This window comes from Trematomus bernacchii, unplaced genomic scaffold (assembly GCF_902827165.1).
Source record: "Trematomus bernacchii unplaced genomic scaffold, fTreBer1.1, whole genome shotgun sequence".
Lineage (NCBI taxonomy): Eukaryota > Metazoa > Chordata > Actinopteri > Perciformes > Nototheniidae > Trematomus > Trematomus bernacchii.
In genome coordinates this window covers 109,628-129,208 of record NW_022987704.1, presented here as the reverse complement: position 1 = coordinate 129,208, position 19,581 = coordinate 109,628, and the positions used below count along the sequence as shown (strand labels likewise).

At 43.3% G+C, this 19,581-nt stretch overlaps 1 long non-coding RNA gene across 1 annotated transcript; it reads right to left on the bottom strand.

Moving 5' to 3' along the window:
* Positions 1-1,122: 1,122 nt before the first annotated feature.
* LOC117490127 lies at positions 1,123-2,673 on the bottom strand. The gene is made up of 3 exons (XR_004556651.1): positions 2,227-2,673; positions 2,036-2,063; positions 1,123-1,909 (listed from the first exon to the last, which is right to left on the bottom strand). It is a non-coding gene; the product is annotated as an uncharacterized LOC117490127 (long non-coding RNA).
* Between the last annotated feature and the right edge of the window lie 16,908 nt (positions 2,674-19,581).

Below are 19,581 nucleotides of genomic sequence, written 5' to 3'. Positions count from 1 at the left end.
CCACAAAGGGAAATAACAGTCAAATCCGGCACATATTTATTCTCTCTTTGAGGTAAATGTATTCTATGCATGGTCCTTGTTGGATAAAAACTAATATCTTTCAACATTTCGTCCCACCAGCTCAGCCCTATTTGTTTTTCTTTCCTCTTCTGCCTCACTGCTTATGAATTCTGAAGAAACCCTCGTGGTTGAATTCTCCTTCGTGAGAGAAACAAAGGTCGCTTTAAGTACAAGAGGAATTCCTCCCTGACGTCCCGGAGGCTAGTGAGCGATGCAGACATTTGTCAAACAATTCATTGAATGTATTTCACACACACTGTTCTGTACACATTAAAACAGAGATGATAAATATCACTTCTTATTTCAAGACATCTCACCAACGTGTGCGTTGTGTGTGTGTGTGTGTGTGTGTGTGTGTGTGTGTGTGTGTGTGTGTGTGTGTGTGTGTGTGTGTGTGTGTGTGTGTGTGTGTGTGTGTCATTAACGCTGTGTCTCAATCCCACTCCACTGAGAGGCATCATTTCATTTCACAGCAATCAATAAACACAAGGACCTTAAAAACAGAGAAGCTACAAGAGCTGGGGAGGTTCCAATTAAATGACTTTCGAAGGGGCGAGAGAGCGAGGGAACAAGGAGAAGATCACATCTGTATCGCCCTCTGTTGGCAGCGGCAGTGGGAGGAAAGTAGAAAGTGTTTAAAGCAGAATGTGTCCTGTTTTTATTACAGAGCAAGGATGCACATGGAGGCACTGACAGACTCATTATCAGGTTGAGGGACCCTCTTTCCCAACTTCAGCAAGGAACACCCCCATGACTATTGTTGGAGTCGGGAGGCCTGTTCATTTATTCCGGCAATAACTCAGACCTACTAATTGACCTACCAGAAGCTATTGATTCTAAGTTTACTGCTCGGCTCAGATCCATCGAGGTCAGCAAGGTCTCACCTATTAACTCCTGAAGAACCAGGTTCAATGAACTGCTGTTTCAATTCAGACGACACGCTAAATCTGTTTAGGCGATCCCGAAGGATTTTGGTATCAGTAATAATGAGGTGTGGCCTTACCTAAGTGTGAGTGTGGCAGTGGTGCAATCTTACCTTTAAGCAGGAGAGGAGAGCGCAGATTTATTTTAAGTTCTCCCAATCCAAAAAGGTGGGATGATTTTATTTGAAGAAAATGGTCCACACTTAAACAGGTTTTTACCTTCTCTCGTTACAATATGACAATCATACAAAACATATCATGCTGTGGTACTTTTCTAATACAAAAGCTCAATTCAGTTTTACATTTCTTACACTAAATTCTAACTTCAACTGCCCTCTTCAGTTGAAACATTAAAAGTCTAACCCGACAGAATCCAGAGGAATCTCCTCATAAATGGTCAGTGGTATCTAACACATTCAAACTTTCATTCAACAATTCACCAAATCAATCTGAGAGATCTTACCAAGTTGAGAGAACCTACCAAGGAGAGACCCCGCTCTGGAGCGTTCTCCCTCTCAGCCAGTGCTTTTATGCTGCACATAGGAACACAAAGAAAACCCAAAGACACCTCCTTTATACCCTGTAGGGAAAGGTCATGACCTCTGGTGTGCAGGACTGGACATCCAGACATATTCTCCTATGGTATGGCCTGAACACATTTTGGGGCTCCAGTACTTTTCCATTGAGTCAGGGTCGATGGGGTCTCTTCTTTGGTGCCGGGATGGGTGGGAGGTGGTGGTAGGTAGCAGTAGGTGTATGTGCAACACATCTTTAAGAAAAGCTTTAAGTACAATGGATTGTTTTTGTTCATTTCATATTGAGGAGAGCTAACAGGAAGTCTCTCATCAGCTGCAGTCTTCTTCTGTATTTTCCAAAATGCCTCCACGCTCCTCTGGACGTCTCAAACTCGCCCCGTGATGAATAAACTGAGAACAAATAAAACCTGAGTTTGCAGATTTGTCTGGAACACCAGAAACACACTGAGCAATAACTACATTTTAACTAAGTGTTGAAACCTCAATAAATAAAGTTCACTTGGTACGACCTCTCACCTTTCTGTGTGTCTTCACTTCCTGTCACCTGAGAGGAGAAGGAGAGAGAGAGAGAATGATGATGATGATAAAACACAGAGAAACAGACAGAATGATGAAGAGAGAAAGAAGAGTGTTGTTTTCCTCTGAGGTCATGCTCCATTCAAGAGTTTAGTATCTTGATGAATGGAGGATATGGTTTCAGTACTCACAGGTCTTCTGGATCGTGGCTCTGATCGGCTTATCACCCCATCCTCCGATCCTGTAGAGATGAACACAATCCAACAGCTTTAGATCCAGTTTAAAATAAGTGTTAGTTCTTTGAGTCAGCTTCAGAGTCCTGATCTCATGCTTTACATCCCATCAGATCTTCTCTGCAAACACTACGACTGCCTGCCACAGCTCTCAGCTGCATGACAGGAAGTAACCAGTCATTGGTCTAGAACAGGGGGGTCCAAACTCTTTTCCCCGAGGGCCACATACAGAAAGATATATAAAGGTCTGGGCCGCTCTCTAGAGGTATGTTGCCTCATGAGTTCAGTTATAAGTCAGAAACCTCAGATGAAGGTAAAGGATGCTTGTTACTTGAAGATGCTTTCAGAAACAACAGCTCCCAGCTCTCCAGAGGGTTCACTTTATTCTGTCAGCAGCTCATTCCTTAAAGCAGGATCTTCAGATTGATTATAATCACAGGAAATATGAAGGGTCTATTTCACGCTTGTTATAAAAATAAGTTATTGGGCTTTTTTCTTATCAAGTTAGATTTGTTAGAACATGTTTTCAGCTTTAATGACTGAATTTATTGTAAAAGTGGGATTATGAATACATGAATACTACTGAGTAATATATGTGTACATATATATTTAAGAAGTACAATATAAGACAAGCACAAGTTTCATTAGTGGGTCATATTTCATTAGACTTTCAGAATTTGCTGAGGGCGGATTCAGAGGGCCGCATTTGGCCCCCGGGCCGCAGTTTGGACACCCCTGGTCTAGAAATTAAAAACATCCCATAAGAACAGACCACCTTTCCCACTCTTCTGTAAAACCCCGTCTGTTAGAGAGTGGATTACTAAAGTGTGGCTTTGCATGTTCAGCTGGCCTTCTATAGTTGATGGAAGAATGAGAGAGCCTGCAGTCAGTGGGTAACATCACTGATCTGTTTCCCCAGAGAGAGAAACACCTCCCTGTGGTTCATACAATACTGCTGAACCAGCAGAGACCCCTTACTGACCAGAGGGTCTCCAGTCTGCAGTCTGGACTCTCCAGAAGATCTCTCAGCAGCTTCTCTGAATCCTTCAGATCGTTCCATCTCAGGTTCAGATCTCTCAGATGGATGTTGGACTTCAGAGCTGAGGCCAGAGCAGAACAGCTGATCTCTGACAAACTGCAGCTCCTCAGACTGAATAAAGAAAACATGATGTAAGTTTAGAAAACAAAGTTCCTGTTTGAAATAACTCCAGGTTTAATAATCTGTTCAGAGTTAAACAGGGTTTCAAAGGTCTCCTATCTGCTATCTTTAGGCATATATTCTGGGTCTCAGATATATAACAATATATAAAAACATGTCTATGATGTGTTTTGCTCCAAATACCAAACAGATCCTGCATTTTAGAAATCCCTCATATCCCTCTGTTCCAGCTGTTAGAGAAGAGCAGGTTCGGGTCCTTAGCTTAAAAGAAGAGGAGGGGGAGCTAATGCCTGATCAGAATTACCCGGCAGATTCAGCTAAACCAGGGGTAGCCAACACATTGCCCCTGCGGGCAGGGGCAACGTGAGTCGCCCGCGGGGCATGTTCTAAAAATAGCTCGCCAAGCAAATCCAAAATGTATAAAATACACAAAACAAAAAAGGAAATGTAATTAAAAGAATCTATCCTATGCATAAACGAAACCTAAATCATAGCGAACTCTATCTACTTACTACAACTCTATGGTTGCATTCGAATAGTCCATTTAGCTTAGGAACCTTCCTAACGGAGTGAAATGACCCGGAAGTCCCTCAGTGGCAGCCATGATAAGTGCCGTTCGAATTCTCTAAATTAAAAGGAAAGGAGGTTTCAAACTTCCTTTATAACCTCCTTTAGCTTAGGAACCACTGGACCTCCCTAACCGAAAGGAGAGGAGAAAATGCTGCCCCACAATGCCTTGCGGCCGCGGCATTTGCCGTCACACAACAGTCGGCCGTTCACGGAAACAATCGATTATGAACGAGAAATGATATCATGAAAGTTACGGTGCTTATTAAGCATTTTAAAACGTATGTGGTAAGTTGCCAAAGTGCTTTGTTTTGAACGTTCATCAGTATTATAATCAAAAAGAGAAATATGAACGTTAGTTTTTACTGAAATGATCAAATAAAGTCAACATTTCACAGTCTTTACTGAGCTGTGTGGGGTTTGTTCAACTTTTAAAAGATGTTTGAATGGTGATATACACAGTGATAGATGTTAAGGACTAACGTTTATAATAAATACATTTGTATTGATTTTAAGATCTTTTCATACAATCATACGTATTGGGATCATTTGTATTAATGAGGACCGGAGGGAGAGGGTGACGAGCATAAGTTTCACTTTCCTTTTTTATTTCAATTCCAACTTTGGTCATGAAGAATATGTTTCTCTGTTGTCCCCGTTCATAAAGCATAAAGCAACAGCATCAGAGCACGGTGCAGAGTCTCTAGATGAGTTTACAGTAGTCCCTCGTTCTTATTAAACATCCATGTTGTAGTCCGCTGTATAGAAAACTGTAGTTTCCATAGTTTCCCCACAGCAGCAGACGCACATTCATGACGTCCGCTGGCGCATCATAAACACGTCGGATAGTGAAAGTGCAGTCGATTCTCTAAAGTACCGCAGTCTCTTCTCCTAAATCCTTTTGAATTCTCCTATCCACTATCCCTTAACCCTGTGACCTTTCACTCAGAGGTCAAGGAATAGACGATAGGGTTAGAACTTAGGAGCTGTTCTTTTGGAGTATTCGACCGCAACCCAGTTCTTATTATACATCCATGGACTTGACCCGGAAATCGATCAAGACACGCCATTTTGAAGGACGTCCCAATAGCTGAAATGCACACGGAGGAGTCGAGGAGGGGTGAGGGAGGAGGGGTGCGGGAGGAGACGAAAGGGAGGATACACGAGAGCAGACTACGCGGAAGTGTTTTCACTACTCGCGTATAAAAGCCCCGCCCCCACCTTCACAGCTGGCCCCGCCCCCACCTTCACAGCTGGCCCCGCCCCCACCTTCACAGCTGGCCCCGCCCCCACCTTCACAGCTGGCCCCCCCCCCCACCTTCACAGCTGGTCGATTTCAAGAGAGGAAAACGGAGAACTGGAAGAATGAGTGGGAAAGCGAATTATTATGTGCAATTCATTTCTTAAGGTTATACTAACAATTTAAGTCATGTTTAATGATCTTGAACGTCACTAAAACATAGCTATTAAGAAAGCTATTTCATAAATGGCTAGATCTTGATAAATACAAATTATTTGTTTTGTTTTGTGTTAAGATATTCAGGAGTTAAATTATTTAAAATGCACAGTCCTGAATGTGTGTTTGTGGTGAATGTGGGGATCTACAGGACACACATGTTCAGAGTAAAGGCTTTCACATTATTATAATTATAATTTTATTGAAATGTACATTTTACACCAAAACGGAACACAAAAGCAGGACCAACCATCATACATTGAATTCCTTGACTAACAAGAGAAAGATTCATTCATTTAAATAAATATTTAACAACAAATGGGCCGGTTCTAAAGGTTCTAAAGGTTCTAAAGGTTATTCAGTTAAACCCAATGAGAGGGGATACAGCTGTGCACATGTCATCATTAACAGACGTCGTTTAAGAGTGACGTTTGAGTGAACGAGGACATCCCAATTAATACCTGAGGACTCCTCTGTCCTCGCGTCACCTCCTCGTGTCTCTCGCTCGCATCTTACGGAGGCGGAGCTAAGACGCAAGGAAGGGACGCGAGTGAGGGGAAGGAGGAGTCGAGGAGGGGTATTGAGACGAGGCTGGGAAGAAAAGGCACCTCCCCGCTGATGTTCCTTCTGGCAGAATCTACACAACACATCAGCCCCATTGAGCAGCCTATCATGCAGCCTATACAGCACATGAGGGGCAGAGCTTTACTCTGTGTGCTGCAACTTGCATATTTATTTATTGCACTTGACGCACACACACGCAACTAACCCGCTCTTTTCGAAATCCCGTTTGTGTCCCCCCACTTTACAAATATGTTTATTATTATTTTTTAACGCAAGCCGTCATCGCCACGGAGGAGGGAGGGAGAGAGAGCGAGAGAGCTAGGGAGGGAGGGAGGGGGGGAGAGAGAGAGAGCACACCTTTATCTATTTAATAGATAAATCAGAAATCATTCCAATGTGTAGAGGACAGTAAAAAAAAACAAGAAACAGTTGAAAGAGTGATTAGTAAAATAAGCATGAATAGAAAGAAAGAATGCTAACTAGGAAACATCAGATCAGAATAAACCAGTTTAAATGATTTGTTATTGGTTGTGATCATATTCTAAAGAGGTTTGGATTATTGAAAAGTATACAGCTCCCTTTCATCTGAGTGTTGAGAGCTGTTTCCATCAATTCATCTGGGGCTCAGAGTGCTCCAGATTGATGCTTTTCACTTCAACATTTAAAAAAAATCTTCCCGGGGGTGCATGCCCCCCGACCCCCCTAGAGGATGTGAGGACCCCCCCCTAGAGGAGGTGAGGACCCCCCTAGAGGAGGTGAGGACCCCCCTAGAGGAGGTGAGGACCCCCCTAGAGGAGGTGAGGCCCGTCCACCCCCAAATAAAGCAGGTTAAAATAATTAGATTGAATACATGTTCTTTTAGTAAACACTGGAAGGGGTCCCACAGACCCAAACAGCACACAGAGGTTAAAGGTCAGCATGTCATGATGTTAAAATGTGCTAATTATATACACTGCAAAAAACAAAAAAAAGAGGAGTAAAAGTAGCTCACGACTTGTTTTATTTTTTGAAAGTAGCCCTCACCCTAAAAAGGTTGGTGACCCCTGAGCTAAACGCTGCCGTGATTAAACGCCATCATGTTCCAAACCACATCAAGGATTCTCTCTGAAACAGTATGGAGCTCAAACTCTTTCTCTCTCTCAGGTTTACCACAAGGTGAGTTCCTTTTGATTTCCTGCTTCTTCACACATGCTCTCTCCAGTACAGGTTAGCTCTGAGTGTTAGCATGCTAATGTAAACACAGACCATATTACTTCCAGAACACGTCTCATTGTTTCTGACAGCAACGTTTCTGATTGGCCCGTGGGTGTAAAGCCCGCCCACATTTTAGTAATGTCGTCATGACGCAGCAAATCTGGATCAGCTCCGTTGTTCCCCCATTTTTAGAGATGTGGGTACGGAGGAAAAGAGAGAGGGGTTTATTTCCTGACACTTTGTGAGTCTCCTGACACACCGGGGACACACCGGGGACACACCGGGGACACACCGGGGACACACCGGGGACACACCAGGGACACACCGAGGACACACCGGGGACACACCGGGGACACACCGGGGACACACCGGGGACACACCGGGGACACACGGGGACACATGGTGATGTAGAGAAGACATCACTTAGTGAGTCTCCTGACACACCGGGGACACACCGGGGACACACCGGGGACACACGGGGGACACACCAGGGACACACCGAGGACACACCGGGGACACACCGGGGACACACCGGGGACACACCGGGGACACACCGGGGACACACGGGGGACACACCAGGGACACACCGAGGACACACCGGGGACACACCGGGGACACACCGGGGACACACCGGGGACACACCGAGGACACACCGGGGACACACGGGGACACATGGTGATGTAGAGAAGACATCACTTAGTGAGTCTCCTGACACACCAGGGACGCACCGGGGACACACCGGGGACACACCGGGGGGACACCTGGGACACACGGGGGGGACACACCGGTGACACACCGGTGACACACCGGTGACACACCGGGGACACATGGTGATGTAGAGAAGACATCAGAAAGGGCATTCTGCATGATAGGTCCCCTTTAATGTCAGAGATGATGCAGAAACAATCCACTGATAATCTGGAACTTTAACTTTGATCAGATGTTTATCAACTCCTTCATCTCCCTCACAGCTCATCAGTACTGACAGCATCTCCACTGACTCATGGAGCACAGAGTGAGTCTGTGGAAGCTCAAACACTCTCCCTCACACATTCACCTTCTCTCTGTTACTCTGATCAATATGCAGTCATTAGCAAAAGTGGAACAAATCATTTAAATGTATTTGTTCAAATTCAGAAAATCATAAATACAAACAGATGAAGTTCAGTCAGTGAACTGACCTGAGAGTCTCCAGTCTGCAGTTTGGACTCTTTAGTCCAGAGATCAGCAGCTCCACTCCTGGATCCTTCAGATCGTTGTGACCCAGGTCCAGAACTCTCAGATGGATGTTGGACTTCAGAGCTGAGACCAGAGCAGAACAGCTGATCTCTGACAAACTGCAGCTCTCCAGTCTGAATAAAGAAAACATGATGAGGATACAAATCAGTTTATAATCAGATGTTAATCAACATTTAAATGAATGGGAACAACAACAAAATGTCTTCTTCAGAAAGTAAACTTTATTAATGTAAAACTAATATTACTTCAGATGAACTTTATTCAGACGTTATCGTTTACTAAATATTAAAAACATAGATTTACTTTTTACAACTAACATCTATTCCAATTCCTTCAAGAATCAGACAACATCTAAGTCTGCAGTTCTTACTTTAGTAGCTACAAATGAAAATATGAATAAAGAACATTTACAACTGAATGGATGCAAGTTAATGATGTAGAAGAATCAGGATGAATATCTAATGAAACATGAGATCTCCAGCAGTAACAGAGAGTCAGTGAACTGACGTGAGGATCTCCAGTCTGCAGTCTGGACTCTCCAGAAGATCTCTCAGCAGCTCCACTCCTGAATCCTTCAGAGCGTTGTAACCCAGGTCCAGAACTCTCAGATGGATGTTGGACTTCAGAGCTGAGATCAGAGCAGAACAGCTGATCTCTGACAAACTGCAGCTCCACAGACTGAATAAAGAAAACATGATGTAAGTTTAGAAAACAATGTTCCTGTTTGAAATAACTCCAGGTTTAATAATCTGTTCAGAGTTAAACAGGGTTTCAAAGGTCTCCTATCTGCTATCTTTAGGCATATATTCTGGGTCTCAGATATATAACAATATATAAAAACATGTCTATGATGTGTTTTGCTCCAAATACCAAACAGATCCTGCATTTTAGAAATCCCTCATATCCCTCTGTTCCAGCTGTTAGAGAAGAGCAGGTTCGGGTCCTTAGCTTAAAAAGAGAGGAGGGGGAGCTAATGCCTGATCAGAATTACCCGGCAGATTCAGCTAAATGCTGCCGTGATTAAACGCCATCATGTTCCAAACCACATCAAGGATTCTCTCTGAAACAGTATGGAGCTCAAACTCTTTCTCTCTCTCAGGTTTACCACAAGGTGAGTTCCTTTTGATTTCCTGCTTCTTCACACATGCTCTCTCCAGTACAGGTTAGCTCTGAGTGTTAGCATGCTAACACTCAGAGCTAACCTGTACTGGAGAGAGTATGGGTCCTTCTCAGGTCGATTAAATGGAATCCTTGCGTCCCTCACTTGCGTCGTTTCCCTGCGTTTAGTCCCTCCCACCAGGGAAGCATGGAGAGACGCAAGAGCCTCATCCCAATACCAATAGTGAACTGACCTGAGAGTCTCCAGTCTGCAGTTTGAACTCTTTAGTCCAGAGCTCAGCTCCACTCCTGAATCCTTCAGAGTGTTGTTACTCAGGTCCAGATCTCTCAGATGGGAGGAGTCAGACTTCAGAGCTGAGACCACGACTTCAAAGTGAGTCTCTGAGAGTCCACAGTTAGTCAGTCTATAATAACACATATATTACAACATGTGTTAAAAAGAGGAAACATATTAACTTGAAGCATTTGATGAATTAATATTTGACATATGTTCTGATTGAGATTTGCTGTTAGTCCATTTTATATATAATAATAGAGTGTAATGAGTTGTTAGTGTGATCTGATCACATGTCTGCGCTCCTGCTGTCACTGACTGTTACCAAAGAAACAGAAATTAAATAAATCACTTGACAATATGAGAGATGTACATATTTAAATGTTAATTAATATTTAGATGTGAATGATGGATGTTTTGTCTTCTCTGAGCATCTGGAAATGTACTGCGCACACAAACACAGTTAACAAACCAATAAAGTTTCAATATTTTAAACTTGATACCATCAGATGTTCTCACTATATGAGTATTAAGACATAACTCTGTTATTGGTGGGATATTATATAGATCTGATTTTAAACTCTAACACATTGTGATCAAATCGTGTGTGTTTAATGATAAAGAAACTACTAGAAAGTAATAATAACTGATAACTGTAAGTCCTGCTGTGTGGTGTGATCACATGCTGAGGAACCTCTAAAGTCCTTCATGTGTTTGACATGTCGCCTCTCAGTATTTAAACAGCAGAAATGTTATCGTGTTTATTTGAATAATTAAACTTCTGATCCACATTAGTTTATAAAGTGAATCACATCTGGACTTACTCAGCCTTCCTGCAGTTCCTCACAGCTGGAATCAGTCTCCGTTTCCCCTCCTCTGATGTTTTGTACTGACTCAGGTCAAACTCATCCAGAACCTCCTCTGACATCTGCAGCATGTAGGCCAGAGCAGAGCAGTGGATCTCAGATAGTTCCTTCTTTGATCTGTTCTCTGACTTCAGGAACTCTGTGATCTCCTGATGCACTGAGTGGTCCTTCATCTCTGTCAGACAGTGGAAGATGTTGATGCTCCTGTCAGGAGAGGTTTCATCACTTCTCATCTCCTTCAGGTTGCTGATGGCTCTCTGGATGACTTCTGGACTGGTGTCTGTGCGACCCAGCAGGCCTCCTAACAGACTCTGGTTGGACTCCAGAGAGAGGCCGTGGAGAAAGCGGACAAACAGGTCCAGGTGGCCATTTCTACTTCTGAGGGATTTCTCCATGGCTCCTTTTAGAAAGACATCCAGGGATGGGTACTCCTGAGAACTGAATTTGCTGTTCTTATAGGGCCAGTCTTTCTTCAGGAAGTCCTTCAGTACCTTTGTCTTCCTGTTGGTGTAACAGTGCAACATGTAGACTGCAGCCAGAAACTCCTGAATGCTCAGATGAACAAAGCAGTAGACTGTTTTCTTGAAGATCACTCTCTCTCTTTTGAAGATCTCTGTACAAACTCCTGAGTGCACCAAGGCCTCGGTGACACCAAGACCACAGCGCTGCAGGTCTTTTTGGTAGAACATGATGTTTCCTTTCTCCAGATGTTCAAACGCCAGCCTCCCCAGCTTCAGAAGAAGCTCCCTGTCAGCCTCCGTCAGCTGCTGTGGACTCGTCTCATGTCCCTCTTCATACTTCTGCTTCTTCCTCTTGGTCTGGACCAGCAGGAAGTGTGAGTACATGTCAGTGAGGGTCTGGGGCAGCTCTCCTCTCTGGTCTGTAGTCAACATGTGGTCCAGAACTGCAGCAGTGATCCAGCAGAAGACTGGGATCAGACACATGATGTGGAGGCTCCTGGAGCTCTTGATGTGAGAGATGATTCTGCTGGACAGGTCTTCATCACTCGATCTCCTCCTGAAGTACTCCTCCTTCTGGGCGTCAGTGAAGCCTCGTACTTCTGTTACCCTGTCCACACACTCAGGAGGGATCTGATTGGCCGCTGCAGGTCTGGAAGTTATCCAGACGAGAGCCGAGGGAAGCAGCTTCCCCCTGATGAGGTTTGTCAGCAGCACGTTGACTGAGGACTGCTGAGAGACATCAGACACAACCCTCTTCTTTCTGAAGTCCAGAGAAAGTCTGCTTTCATCCAGGCCGTCAAAGATGAACAGCACTTTGCAGACAGCCAGCTGCTCTGCTGTGACCTTCTGTAAGGTTGGATGGAAAACATGGAGCAGCCTGAGAAGACTGTACTGCTCACCTTTGATCAGGTTCAGCTCCCTGAAGGAGAGCGGGATCACCAGACTGACATCTTGGTTTCCCAAACCCTCGGCCCAGTCCAGAGTGAACTTCTGCACTGAGAAGGTTTTTCCAACTCCAGCGACTCCGTTGGTCAGGACCGCTCTGATGTGAGTCTGTTGGTCAGGTGAGGCTTTAAAGATGTCCTGGCACTTGATTGGAGTTTCATGGAGGGTCTCTTTCTTGGAAGCTGTCTCCAGCTGCCTCACCTCATGTTGGGTATTAACCTCTTCACTCTGGCCTTGTGTGATGTAGAGCTCAGTGAAGATCCTGTTGAGGAGGGTTTCACTTTGATCAGTTCCTTCAGTCACACGTTCACATCTCCTCCTCAGACTGAGCCTATGTTCATCTAAAACCTCCTGCAGACCACTATCTGCTGAAAGAGAAGAAACAGGAGAGAATCAGGAAATGCTTTTGAGAATCTAACAATAAAACTAATGTTTAATAAACATTTTAATGTCTATGCTCTTCAACAGAATACCTAATAAAAAGAAACAAATGAACCAGGAAGAAGAATAAGACGCTGCATGAGTTCGGCCTCTTACCTCGTACAGAGCTGGTCTGACTGGCTGTCTGCAGGCCAGCTCTGGTTCTGGATCTTTCTCCACACTGGGGACAGGAGGGGTCTCCTGATGGAGGTCTCTGCTCCCAGTATGAGGTGATGCACTGTCTGCAGAACCAGTGTCCACAGCTGGTAGAGACTGGATCCTTCAGGACGTCCTGACACAGAGAACAGCTGGACACCTGCTCCTCCACAGGAACACCACTCTTCCTCTTCCCTCTGTGGAGATGAACACATCCTTTATAGCACTTTACATTAGTGGAGCTGATTCTCACCAAAGGCACAACAAGGGGGAAGATTCTAGTTTGATATTTAAAAAAAAGGTCTATATAATATACCCTTGTGATCAGGTAGATAGCTTACAGTTCACATGATCATAAAACCAGAGAGCATCCTGTCTGGATTCCTGACCCAGAGGAGCACATGTTCCCTGTATCTACACACAGCTGTATGAACCCGGTGCTTTATAAACCCAACATAGAATCTGCTGTGAATTCATAGCAATAAACATATGGAAAGGATGCCTAAATAACAACAGAATGAAACTGATTTGTAAAAAGCCTGAGTTAATGCTTTGTCAGGTCTGTCTCCAACACAATGAGCATACAAACATTTTAAAATGTTTATTTCTAAAGAGATGGGTTTGATTAAAGCTAGGCTAACATTAGCTGCTCCATCCTCACTCAGAGTAACTTCATGAAGTCATAAGTACAGCAGTGTCTATATTGTTAGCACCACAGACAGTCTCTGGTTTATACAGGAACATGAATAACCCTGATTGAATATGAGCTGCTGTAGAGCTCTGTTCTCCTCTCTGATTCCCCTCAGACCGTCAGAGACCACAGGAGCTCAATCTCAACTCTGACAGGTTTCTGTAACAGAGCGTCACTAACTTTACACTCAAGTTGAAATGTTTCACGCTGCACGAATACGCAGGTGATATGAATTTAACATCTTCACTTCCTTCCTGTTGCCAGGCACAGATCTGGGTCTTTGTATTGACTCTACATGTGATATCACAAAACTCTGTTTTATCTGCTAATGCTAAACACAACCAGCTCACCAGGTTATCACTATTATTAATAAACATCTTAAAAAGACATATCAAAGACATGCCCAAGTAGTTAAATAATGTTTTGGACGATATCATTCTTTTTGTAAATCAGAATTTATCAACATTCTTGCTCTTTAAAACCATTTTATACACAGATACAATGATAATATAATTGCATATTGTAATATCCTCAGATAATGTTAGCTTGCTGTACTCTGCTGCGTGTTCCCTTTACAAACTGCTCACATGATTTCATTAAAGAACAGTTTCATATATTAGATTATAAAAACTGAATCCTCTTCAGGTCAGGTTACAGTAGAGACTCTTACTCTGTGTCTGAGGGTCCAGGTTCATTACTGAAGACTGGACGATTACCCATAGACCGGTCACTCTTCAGAGACAGACAGCTGGGGACTGGAGACCCTGCTCTCTGTCTGTGGAAACAACAAGTTTTAAACATCATTAGTTCATCTAAAGAGCAGCTTTTGATCTATGACTGTTCACCTGATTAAAGATTTGTAGAGTTTTTGAGTCGTGATTTTGGGTTTCTGTTTTTAAAATTAATTCGAGTCCAACATGTAGAGAGTGAGGATGATCTCACTAGCAGATTATTTACTATTGCTGATGATGACAAGAAGCAAGAGTTCAATTACACTTTGTTAATGTTCTCTACTGGGTTTCATTAAACACTTTAGATGATCAGATACCAAAGAAACAGAATCCTTTAACTTTGGATGGGTTTTTTTCCTCCTCCTCACACATCAGAGGAGGAAGCCACATCTCATCTCCTCCGTCCCGTGTGCGCGCTGTCATGCTATACGGCACGCGCAGCTGCGTTGCGCAGTTCCCAGCGTCTGTTTGTGCATTACAGAGAGCGCTCAATAGGGCAGCCTCTGTCTGCACAACACCTGTCACACTGGCTGCGTGAGGCTGTGTCACAGGCGTATGTCTCCTCGGGGTTGGATCCCCCGGGGAACATCAAGCGCACGGCACCAGAGGAATTTTCAACCTCTACGGCTTTGCACGGAGGAATGACAGTGGAAGACATTTGCACTGCTGCGTCTTGGTCTTCCCCCTGTTCTTTCATTCGTTTTTATTTGAGGGATGTCTCCCATTCCTCTCTGACACACTCAGTACTGAATGTCCTGTCAGAGTGAGTAATGTCGGGGACTCAACTGTGTGCCCTCTCTCCTGCCTGTCGGCACTCAGAGAGCTGCCTTTTCCCCCTCTTTTATCGTTGTAACAAGTGGGACTTTGGTCTCTACTTTTTATAACGACAGGTATTCACCTTCATTCCCTCATGGAGAATATTCATTTTAAATGCTACATTTCCAGGGACTGTGATGCTCCTTTACGCATGGTGCAATGGACATGGGTTATTAATTGAGTAGATGTGTTTTTGTACTTCTGGTAACGGACGGACCAGTGGGGCGTGAACTACATCCTGCTTCACCCTTAACCCAATAGCGATAGCCTTAGAGGGCGAAGCCTTATACGATATAGAACTGGGGTTACGTACTGTAACCCAGCTTCTATGAGTATAGGCGCAGCCCTCTAAGGTTCGGGCCCCACTGGCTCCGCGAATAGCTGAAGAAAAGCTGTTTGCGTGGGAGCAGATGTTCGGGCCTACTTCCTATTTATACGGAAGTGAGGCCGTAGGTGGGGCCCAGGTCATAGGTGGGCGTGGATTAAGTCTGTCAGTGCTGCACACGTGCAGTGGGATTACCCAATAGCGATAGCCTTAGAGGGCTGCGCCTATACTCATAGAAGCTGGGTTACAGTACGTAACCCCAGTTTTATCTGCTAATGCTAAACACAACCAGCTCACCAGGTGTTTACTATTATTAATAAACATCTTAAAAAGACATATCATAGACATGCCCAAGTAGTTAAAGGTAGGGTAGGTAAGTTTGAGAAACCGGCTCGAGATCGCTAGAATTTGAAAATACACAACCGGAGAAAATCTGCCACTTCCTCACAGAGCCCCTCCTCCAACACACACGAACGCGCACATGACCAATGAGGGCACGAGATAAGTTTGTGCACAGATGGAAGGCTGACAGGCAGGTAGGCCATCCAGTTATTTTAGCCGGGCCGGCTCAGATGATTGGTCGTGCTTTTTACAGTACAGGCTTCCACAGATGATATTTCTTTATGGATTTTTTGTCAAAGCACTTCAGATATTCATTGCTATCGGGATGTTAAGAGCATTCCATGGAATATAACAACAAGTGTATCTCGAGCCAGTTTCTCAAACTTACCTACCCCACCTTTAAATAATGTTTTGGACGATATATTTATTTTTTTAAATCAGAATTTATCAACATTCTTGCTCTTTAAAACCATTTTATACACAGATACAATGATAATATAATTGCATATTGAAATATCCTCAGATAATGTTAGCTTGCTGTACTCTGCTGCGTGTTCCCTTTACAAACTGCTCACATGATTTCATTAAAGAACAGTTTCATATATTAGATTATAAAAACTGAATCCTCTTCAGGTCAGGTTACAGGAGAGACTCTTACTCTGTGTCTGAGGGTCCAGGTTCATTACTGAAGGATGGACGATTACCCATAGACCGGTCACTCTTCAGAGACAGACAGCTGGGGACTGGAGATGTGTCCTCTTCCTCATCTTTTAAATCACTCATCTTCTCCAGTCTGAAAACACACACACACACACACACACACACACACACACACACACACACACACACACACACACACACACACACACACACACACACACACACACACACACACACACACACACACACACACACACACACACACACACACACACACACACACACACACACACACACACACACACACACACACACACACACACACACACACACACACACACACACACACACACACACACAGTTCAGATCGAGCTCCAAACACACATTTCCTGGATCTGTGTACTTCCTGGTTTACATGTGATTTGTAATACGATATACTTTATTGTCCCCGTAAGGACATTTGTTCTGGACTGTCCTGCAGTTCCACATCCTATACATATATACAAACATAATAAACATCAAATACATTCACATATCAGTCATGCACCGTTTGAACAAACACAGACCCACATACTGACAGTGGAGACCTGTTGCACAACCCTCAGGGCCAACCTTTAAAAGAACATTACATGTGAGTGTTGAGAAGCTTAATGGACAGAGGCAGGAATGAGGGCTTCTAGCGGTTCAGCTCGTGGGAACCCTGAATCTTATCTGTGAGCTGCACGTAAAGAAGTTCAGAGAGAAAAGATGTGCATTAAAAACCTGCAGAGAAACAAACTGAGCAGAGAGTGTGTCAGTTTGTTTCACAACAACAACACTTATTGTTAAGCACTCGGTTGCAACAAGTGGCTTCTCACCGACATGTTTCTGCAGAGAGAAACTGAGCCAAGAAAAACAGCCGCCCTCAAACTGCTCGTGCTTTATCACGAGGTGTTTGATACTCTGTGACTTTAGGAGTTTGATACTCTGTGACTTTAGGAGTTTGATACTCTGTGACTTTAGGAGTTTGATACTCTGTGACTTTAGGAGTTTGATACTCTCTGACTTTAGGAGTTTGATACTCTCTGACTTTAGGAGTTTGATACTCTCTGACTTTAGGAGTTTGATACTCTCTGACTTTAGGAGTTTGATACTCTCTGACTTTAGGAGTTTGATACTCTCTGACTTTAGGAGTTTGATACTCTGTGACTTTAGGAGTTTGATACTCTGTGACTTTAGGAGTTTGATACTCTCTGACTTTAGGAGTTTGATACTCTGTGACTTTAGGAGTTTGATACTCTGTGACTTTAGGAGTTTGATACTCTGACTTTAGGAGTTTGATACTCTGTGACTTTAGGAGTTTGATACTCTCTGACTTTAGGAGTTTGATACTCTCTGACTTTAGGAGTTTGATACTCTGTGACTTTAGGAGTTTGATACTCTGTGACTTTAGGAGTTTGATACTCTGTGACTTTAGGAGTTTGATACTCTCTGACTTTAGGAGTTTGATACTCTGTGACTTTAGGAGTTTGATACTCTGTGACTTTAGGAGTTTGATACTCTGTGACTTTAGGAATTTGATACTCTGACTTTAGGAGTTTGATACTCTGTGACTTTAGGAGTTTGATACTCTCTGACTTTAGGAGTTTGATACTCTCTGACTTTAGGAGTTTGATACTCTCTGACTTTAGGAGTTTGATACTCTCTGACTTTAGGAGTTTGATACTCTGTGACTTTAGGAGTTTGATACTCTGTGACTTTAGGAGTTTGATACTCTGACTTAGGAGTTTGATACTCTGTGACTTTAGGAGTTTGATACTCTGTGACTTTAGGAGTTTGATACTCTCTGACTTTAGGAGTTTGATACTCTGTGACTTTAGGAGTTTGATACTCTCTGACTTTAGGAGTTTGATACTCTCTGACTTTAGGAGTTTGATACTCTCTGACTTTAGGAGTTTGATACTCTGTGACTTTAGGAATTTGATACTCTGACTTTAGGAGTTTGATACTCTGTGACTTTAGGAGTTTGATACTCTCTGACTTTAGGAGTTTGATACTCTCTGACTTTAGGAGTTTGATACTCTCTGACTTTAGGAGTTTGATACTCTCTGACTTTAGGAGTTTGATACTCTGTGACTTTAGGAGTTTGATACTCTGTGACTTTAGGAGTTTGATACTCTGACTTTAGGAGTTTGATACTCTGTGACTTTAGGAGTTTGATACTCTGTGACTTTAGGAGTTTGATACTCTCTGACTTTAGGAGTTTGATACTCTCTGACTTTAGGAGTTTGATACTCTGTGACTTTAGGGGTTTGATACTCTGTGACTTTAGGAGTTTGATACTCTGTGACTTTAGGAGTTTGATACTCTCTGACTTTAGGAGTTTGATACTCTGACTTTAGGGGTTTGATACTCTGTGACTTTAGGGGTTTGATACTCTGTGACTTTAGGAGTTTGATACTCTCTGACTTTAGGAGTTTGATACTCTCTGACTTTAGGAGTTTGATACTCTGTGACTTTAGGAGTTTGATACTCTGACTTTAGGAGTTTGATACTCTGACTTTAGGAGTTTGATACTCTGTGACTTTAGGAGTTTGATACTCTGACTTTAGGAGTTTGATACTCTCTGACTTTAGGAGTTTGATACTCTGTGACTTTAGGGGTTTGATACTCTCTGACTTTAGGAGTTTGATACTCTCTGACTTTAGGGGTTTGATACTCTGTGACTTTAGGAGTTTGATACTCTCTGACTTTAGGAGTTTGATACTCTGTGACTTTAGGAGTTTGATACTCTCTGACTTTAGGAGTTTGATACTCTCTGACTTTAGGAGTTTGATACTCTGTGACTTTAGGAGTTTGATACTCTCTGACTTTAGGGGTTTGATACTCTGTGACTTTAGGAGTTTGATACTCTGTGACTTTAGGGGTTTGATACTCTGTGACTTTAGGAGTTTGTTTACGTTGTAAAGCATCTTTTCCTCCTCTTCTGCTTCCCATTATGAAAGCACGCTCTCACTGTGCAGGAGGTGAAACTAAAGCAAGGTTTTATTTTTAGTTTCTGGTTTCCGCTCAAACAGAAGAGACTAAATGAGGAAGTAAGTCTGTGTTTGTAAAGATGGCGCCTGGTTGCTGTTTTCGAGCAATAAATCTAAACGAGCTGTTTATCTCACAGAAACATGTGAAGAGGTGAACTGATGCCAAACAGGATGACACACACACACACACACACACACACACACACACACACACACACACACACACACACACACACACACACACACACACACACACACACACACACACACACACACACACACACACACACACACACACACACACACACACACAC